Here is a 6,122-nt window from a genome sequence, read left to right as displayed (position 1 = left end):
CGGTCACCCAGCGAAGTACTACTCTCGCCCTACAGGATTTGACTGCGGGGATCGGACGGGAACCGGACTTTTGCCTGTGGTATGGTCGTAGACGGAAGAATACAAGCTCTAGTTGTATGTGTGATTTGTTTTCGTCTATCCAACCCAGAAATCGAGTGAAGTCCCACCTTGAGATCCCGTCTGACTGCATAGGATTGTAAATTAATAGGCCGTCAACCAGTTACATTGTGGCGACAACTTTAACATTTGTCGCCGCGCGAAAATTCAGTGCTCATGCAATGTGGACAAGCAAGAAAATAACAACTCATGAATCAACCATAAACTAAAAGCAATCAATAAAGTAGAAGCCTACAACACGAGAATTCCCAAGCGGTCCACCCAGCGAAGTACTACCTCGCCCTACAGGATTTGACTGCGGGGATCGGACGGGACCCGGTTTTTTGCCTGTGGTATGGTCGTAGACGGAAGAATACAAGCTCTAGTTGTATGTGTGATTTGTTTTCGTCTAGCCAAGCGAGAAAGCGAGTGAAAACCCCCCCTTGCCTTCCCTTCAGACTGCAAAGAATGTTCAATTAATAGGCCATCAACCAGTTACATTGTGACGACAACTTTAACATTTGTCGCGCGCGAAAATTCAGTGCTCATGCAATGTGGACAAGCAAGAAAATAACAACTCATGAATCAACCATAAACTAAAAGCAATCAATAAAGTAGAAGCCTACAACACGAGGAATTCCCAAGCGGTCACCCAGCGAAGTACTACTCTCGCCCTACAGGATTTGACTGCGGGGATCGGACGGGACCCGTTTTTTATGCCTGTGGTATGGTCGTAGACGGAAGAATACAAGCTCTAGTTGTATGTGTATTTGTTTTCGTCTAGCCAAGCGAGAAAGCGAGTGAAAACCCCCCTTGCCTTCCCTTCAGACTGCAAAGAATGTTCAATTAATAGGCCATCAACCAGTTACATTGTGACGACAACTTTAACATTTGTCGCGCGCGAAAATTCAGTGCTCATGCAATGTGGACAAGCAAGAAAATAACAACTCATGAATCAACCATAAACTAAAAGCAATCAATAAAGTAGAAGCCTACAACACGAGGAATTCCCAAGCGGTCACCCAGCGAAGTACTACTCTCGCCCTACAGGATTTGACTGCGGGGATCGGACGGGACCCGGTTTTTTGCCTGTGGTATGGTCGTAGACGGAAGAATACAAGCTCTAGTTGTATGTGTGATTTGTTTTCGTCTAGCCAAGCGAGAAAGCGAGTGAAAACCCCCCTTGCCTTCCCTTCAGACTGCAAAGAATGTTCAATTAATAGGCCATCAACCAGTTACATTGTGACGACAACTTTAACATTTGTCGCGCGCGAAAATTCAGTGCTCATGCAATGTGGACAAGCAAGAAAATAACAACTCATGAATCAACCATAAACTAAAGCAATCAATAAAGTAGAAGCCTACAACACGAGGAATTCCCAAGCGGTCACCCAGCGAAGTACTACTCTCGCCCTACAGGATTTGACTGCGGGGATCGGACGGGACCCGGTTTTTTGCCTGTGGTATGGTCGTAGACGGAAGAATACAAGCTCTAGTTGTATGTGTGATTTGTTTTCGTCTAGCCAAGCGAGAAAGCGAGTGAAAACCCCCCTTGCCTTCCCTTCAGACTGCAAAGAATGTTCAATTAATAGGCCATCAACCAGTTACATTGTGACGACAACTTTAACATTTGTCGCGCGCGAAAATTCAGTGCTCATGCAATGTGGACAAGCAAGAAAATAACAACTCATGAAACAACACAAAACAAGCAATCAATAAAGTAGAAGCCTACAACACGAGGAATTCCCAAGCGGTCACCCAGCGAAGTACTACTCTCGCCCTACAGGATTTGACTGCGGGGATCGGACGGGACCCGGTTTTTTGCCTGTGGTATGGTCGTAGACGGAAGAATACAAGCTCTAGTTGTATGTGTGATTTGTTTTCGTCTAGCCAAGCGAGAAAGCGAGTGAAAACCCCCCTTGCCTTCCCTTCAGACTGCAAAGAATGTTCAATTAATAGGCCATCAACCAGTTACATTGTGACGACAACTTTAACATTTTGTCGCGCGCGAAAATTCAGTGCTCATGCAATGTGGACAAGCAAGAAAATAACAACTCATGAATCAACCATAAACTAAAAGCAATCAATAAAGTAGAAGCCTACAACACGAGGAATTCCCAAGCGGTCACCCAGCGAAGTACTACTCTCGCCCTACAGGATTTGACTGCGGGGATCGGACGGGACCCGGTTTTTTGCCTGTGGTATGGTCGTAGACGGAAGAATACAAGCTCTAGTTGTATGTGTGATTTGTTTTCGTCTAGCCAAGCGAGAAAGCGAGTGAAAACCCCCCTTGCCTTCCCTTCAGACTGCAAAGAATGTTCAATTAATAGGCCATCAACCAGTTACATTGTGACGACAACTTTAACATTTGTCGCGCGCGAAAATTCAGTGCTCATGCAATGTGGACAAGCAAGAAAATAACAACTCATGAATCAACCATAAACTAAAAGCAATCAATAAAGTAGAAGCCTACAACACGAGGAATTCCCAAGCGGTCACCCAGCGAAGTACTACTCTCGCCCTACAGGATTTGACTGCGGGGATCGGACGGGACCCGGTTTTTTGCCTGTGGTATGGTCGTAGACGGAAGAATACAAGCTCTAGTTGTATGTGTGATTTGTTTTCGTCTAGCCAAGCGAGAAAGCGAGTGAAAACCCCCCTTGCCTTCCCTTCAGACTGCAAAGAATGTTCAATTAATAGGCCATCAACCAGTTACATTGTGACGACAACTTTAACATTTGTCGCGCGCGAAAATTCAGTGCTCATGCAATGTGGACAAGCAAGAAAATAACAACTCATGAATCAACCATAAACTAAAAGCAATCAATAAAGTAGAAGCCTACAACACGAGGAATTCCCAAGCGGTCACCCAGCGAAGTACTACTCTCGCCCTACAGGATTTGACTGCGGGGATCGGACGGGACCCGGTTTTTTGCCTTTTGTATGGTCGTAGACGGAAGAATACAAGCTCTAGTTGTATGTGTGATTTGTTTTCGTCTAGCCAAGCGAGAAAGCGAGTGAAAACCCCCCTTGCCTTCCCTTCAGACTGCAAAGAATGTTCAATTAATAGGCCATCAACCAGTTACATTGTGACGACAACTTTAACATTTGTCGCGCGCGAAAATTCAGTGCTCATGCAATGTGGACAAGCAAGAAAATAACAACTCATGAATCAACCATAAACTAAAAGCAATCAATAAAGTAGAAGCCTACAACACGAGGAATTCCCAAGCGGTCACCCAGCGAAGTACTACTCTCGCCCTACAGGATTTGACTGCGGGGATCGGACGGGACCCGGTTTTTTGCCTGTGGTATGGTCGTAGACGGAAGAATACAAGCTCTAGTTGTATGTGTGATTTGTTTTCGTCTAGCCAAGCGAGAAAGCGAGTGAAAACCCCCCTTGCCTTCCCTTCAGACTGCAAAGAATGTTCAATTAATAGGCCATCAACCAGTTACATTGTGACGACAACTTTAACATTTGTCGCGCGCGAAAATTCAGTGCTCATGCAATGTGGACAAGCAAGAAAATAACAACTCATGAATCAACCATAAACTAAAAGCAATCAATAAAGTAGAAGCCTACAACACGAGGAATTCCCAAGCGGTCACCCAGCGAAGTACTACTCTCGCCCTACAGGATTTGACTGCGGGGATCGGACGGGACCCGGTTTTTTGCCTGTGGTATGGTCGTAGACGGAAGAATACAAGCTCTAGTTGTATGTGTGATTTGTTTTCGTCTAGCCAAGCGAGAAAGCGAGTGAAAACCCCCCTTGCCTTCCCTTCAGACTGCAAAGAATGTTCAATTAATAGGCCATCAACCAGTTACATTGTGACGACAACTTTAACATTTGTCGCGCGCGAAAATTCAGTGCTCATGCAATGTGGACAAGCAAGAAAATAACAACTCATGAATCAACCATAAACTAAAAGCAATCAATAAAGTAGAAGCCTACAACACGAGGAATTCCCAAGCGGTCACCCAGCGAAGTACTACTCTCGCCCTACAGGATTTGACTGCGGGGATCGGACGGGACCCGGTTTTTTGCCTGTGGTATGGTCGTAGACGGAAGAATACAAGCTCTAGTTGTATGTGTGATTTGTTTTCGTCTAGCCAAGCGAGAAAGCGAGTGAAAACCCCCTTGCCTTCCCTTCAGACTGCAAAGAATGTTCAATTAATAGGCCATCAACCAGTTACATTGTGACGACAACTTTAACATTTGTCGCGCGCGAAAATTCAGTGCTCATGCAATGTGGACAAGCAAGAAAATAACAACTCATGAATCAACCATAAACTAAAAGCAATCAATAAAGTAGAAGCCTACAACACGAGGAATTCCCAAGCGGTCACCCAGCGAAGTACTACTCTCGCCCTACAGGATTTGACTGCGGGGATCGGACGGGACCCGGTTTTTTGCCTGTGGTATGGTCGTAGACGGAAGAATACAAGCTCTAGTTGTATGTGTGATTTGTTTTCGTCTAGCCAAGCGAGAAAGCGAGTGAAAACCCCCCTTGCCTTCCCTTCAGACTGCAAAGAATGTTCAATTAATAGGCCATCAACCAGTTACATTGTGACGACAACTTTAACATTTGTCGCGCGCGAAAATTCAGTGCTCATGCAATGTGGACAAGCAAGAAAATAACAACTCATGAATCAACCATAAACTAAAAGCAATCAATAAAGTAGAAGCCTACAACACGAGGAATTCCCAAGCGGTCACCCAGCGAAGTACTACTCTCGCCCTACAGGATTTGACTGCGGGGATCGGACGGGACCCGGTTTTTTGCCTGTGGTATGGTCGTAGACGGAAGAATACAAGCTCTAGTTGTATGTGTGATTTGTTTTCGTCTAGCCAAGCGAGAAAGCGAGTGAAAACCCCCCTTGCCTTCCCTTCAGACTGCAAAGAATGTTCAATTAATAGGCCATCAACCAGTTACATTGTGACGACAACTTTAACATTTGTCGCGCGCGAAAATTCAGTGCTCATGCAATGTGGACAAGCAAGAAAATAACAACTCATGAATCAACCATAAACTAAAAGCAATCAATAAAGTAGAAGCCTACAACACGAGGAATTCCCAAGCGGTCACCCAGCGAAGTACTACTCTCGCCCTACAGGATTTGACTGCGGGGATCGGACGGGACCCGTTTTTTATGCCTGTGGTATGGTCGTAGACGGAAGAATACAAGCTCTAGTTGTATGTGTGATTTGTTTTCGTCTAGCCAAGCGAGAAAGCGAGTGAAAACCCCCCTTGCCTTCCCTTCAGACTGCAAAGAATGTTCAATTAATAGGCCATCAACCAGTTACATTGTGACGACAACTTTAACATTTGTCGCGCGCGAAAATTCAGTGCTCATGCAATGTGGACAAGCAAGAAAATAACAACTCATGAATCAACCATAAACTCAAAGCAATCAATAAAGTAGAAGCCTACAACACGAGGAATTCCCAAGCGGTCACCCAGCGAAGTACTACTCTCGCCCTACAGGATTTGACTGCGGGGATCGGACGGGACCCGGTTTTTTGCCTGTGGTATGGTCGTAGACGGAAGAATACAAGCTCTAGTTGTATGTGTGATTTGTTTTCGTCTAGCCAAGCGAGAAAGCGAGTGAAAACCCCCCTTGCCTTCCCTTCAGACTGCAAAGAATGTTCAATTAATAGGCCATCAACCAGTTACATTGTGACGACAACTTTAACATTTGTCGCGCGCGAAAATTCAGTGCTCATGCAATGTGGACAAGCAAGAAAATAACAACTCATGAATCAACCATAAACTAAAAGCAATCAATAAAGTAGAAGCCTACAACACGAGGAATTCCCAAGCGGTCACCCAGCGAAGTACTACTCTCGCCCTACAGGATTTGACTGCGGGGATCGGACGGGACCCGGTTTTTTGCCTGTGGTATGGTCGTAGACGGAAGAATACAAGCTCTAGTTGTATGTGTGATTTGTTTCGTCTAGCCAAGCGAGAAAGCGAGTGAAAACCCCCCTTGCCTTCCCTTCAGACTGCAAAGAATGTTCAATTAA

General features: G+C 45.3%; 12 non-coding genes and 4 pseudogenes across 12 annotated transcripts; all 16 read right to left on the bottom strand.

Annotated features, from left to right (window-relative positions):
* Positions 1-345: 345 nt before the first annotated feature.
* LOC137987390 (5S ribosomal RNA) lies at positions 346-463 on the bottom strand (annotated as a pseudogene).
* Positions 464-715: 252 nt separating this feature from the next.
* Positions 716-835, bottom strand: LOC137987375 (5S ribosomal RNA; annotated as a pseudogene).
* A 250-nt stretch (positions 836-1,085) lies between these two features.
* On the bottom strand, positions 1,086-1,204 carry LOC137987347 (5S ribosomal RNA). The gene has a single exon (XR_011120461.1). It is a non-coding gene; the product is annotated as a 5S ribosomal RNA (ribosomal RNA).
* Positions 1,205-1,454: 250 nt separating this feature from the next.
* Positions 1,455-1,573, bottom strand: LOC137987346 (5S ribosomal RNA). The gene has a single exon (XR_011120460.1). It is a non-coding gene; the product is annotated as a 5S ribosomal RNA (ribosomal RNA).
* Positions 1,574-1,821: 248 nt separating this feature from the next.
* Positions 1,822-1,940, bottom strand: LOC137987345 (5S ribosomal RNA). The gene has a single exon (XR_011120459.1). It is a non-coding gene; the product is annotated as a 5S ribosomal RNA (ribosomal RNA).
* Positions 1,941-2,192: 252 nt separating this feature from the next.
* LOC137987344 (5S ribosomal RNA) lies at positions 2,193-2,311 on the bottom strand. Its single transcript, XR_011120458.1, has one exon. It is a non-coding gene; the product is annotated as a 5S ribosomal RNA (ribosomal RNA).
* A 251-nt stretch (positions 2,312-2,562) lies between these two features.
* Positions 2,563-2,681, bottom strand: LOC137987343 (5S ribosomal RNA). Its single transcript, XR_011120457.1, has one exon. It is a non-coding gene; the product is annotated as a 5S ribosomal RNA (ribosomal RNA).
* Positions 2,682-2,932: 251 nt separating this feature from the next.
* Positions 2,933-3,051, bottom strand: LOC137987381 (5S ribosomal RNA; annotated as a pseudogene).
* Positions 3,052-3,302: 251 nt separating this feature from the next.
* LOC137987342 (5S ribosomal RNA) lies at positions 3,303-3,421 on the bottom strand. Its single transcript, XR_011120456.1, has one exon. It is a non-coding gene; the product is annotated as a 5S ribosomal RNA (ribosomal RNA).
* Positions 3,422-3,672: 251 nt separating this feature from the next.
* LOC137987340 (5S ribosomal RNA) lies at positions 3,673-3,791 on the bottom strand. Its single transcript, XR_011120454.1, has one exon. It is a non-coding gene; the product is annotated as a 5S ribosomal RNA (ribosomal RNA).
* A 251-nt stretch (positions 3,792-4,042) lies between these two features.
* Positions 4,043-4,161, bottom strand: LOC137987339 (5S ribosomal RNA). Its single transcript, XR_011120453.1, has one exon. It is a non-coding gene; the product is annotated as a 5S ribosomal RNA (ribosomal RNA).
* A 250-nt stretch (positions 4,162-4,411) lies between these two features.
* On the bottom strand, positions 4,412-4,530 carry LOC137987338 (5S ribosomal RNA). The gene has a single exon (XR_011120452.1). It is a non-coding gene; the product is annotated as a 5S ribosomal RNA (ribosomal RNA).
* Positions 4,531-4,781: 251 nt separating this feature from the next.
* On the bottom strand, positions 4,782-4,900 carry LOC137987337 (5S ribosomal RNA). Its single transcript, XR_011120451.1, has one exon. It is a non-coding gene; the product is annotated as a 5S ribosomal RNA (ribosomal RNA).
* A 251-nt stretch (positions 4,901-5,151) lies between these two features.
* On the bottom strand, positions 5,152-5,271 carry LOC137987374 (5S ribosomal RNA; annotated as a pseudogene).
* Positions 5,272-5,522: 251 nt separating this feature from the next.
* Positions 5,523-5,641, bottom strand: LOC137987336 (5S ribosomal RNA). Its single transcript, XR_011120450.1, has one exon. It is a non-coding gene; the product is annotated as a 5S ribosomal RNA (ribosomal RNA).
* Positions 5,642-5,892: 251 nt separating this feature from the next.
* On the bottom strand, positions 5,893-6,011 carry LOC137987455 (5S ribosomal RNA). The gene has a single exon (XR_011120525.1). It is a non-coding gene; the product is annotated as a 5S ribosomal RNA (ribosomal RNA).
* Positions 6,012-6,122: the final 111 nt, after the last annotated feature.

Source organism: Montipora foliosa, unplaced genomic scaffold (genome assembly GCF_036669935.1).
Source record: "Montipora foliosa isolate CH-2021 unplaced genomic scaffold, ASM3666993v2 scaffold_348, whole genome shotgun sequence".
In the NCBI taxonomy this organism is placed as follows: domain Eukaryota; kingdom Metazoa; phylum Cnidaria; class Anthozoa; order Scleractinia; family Acroporidae; genus Montipora; species Montipora foliosa.
This window is presented reverse-complemented; position numbering and strand designations above follow the sequence as displayed.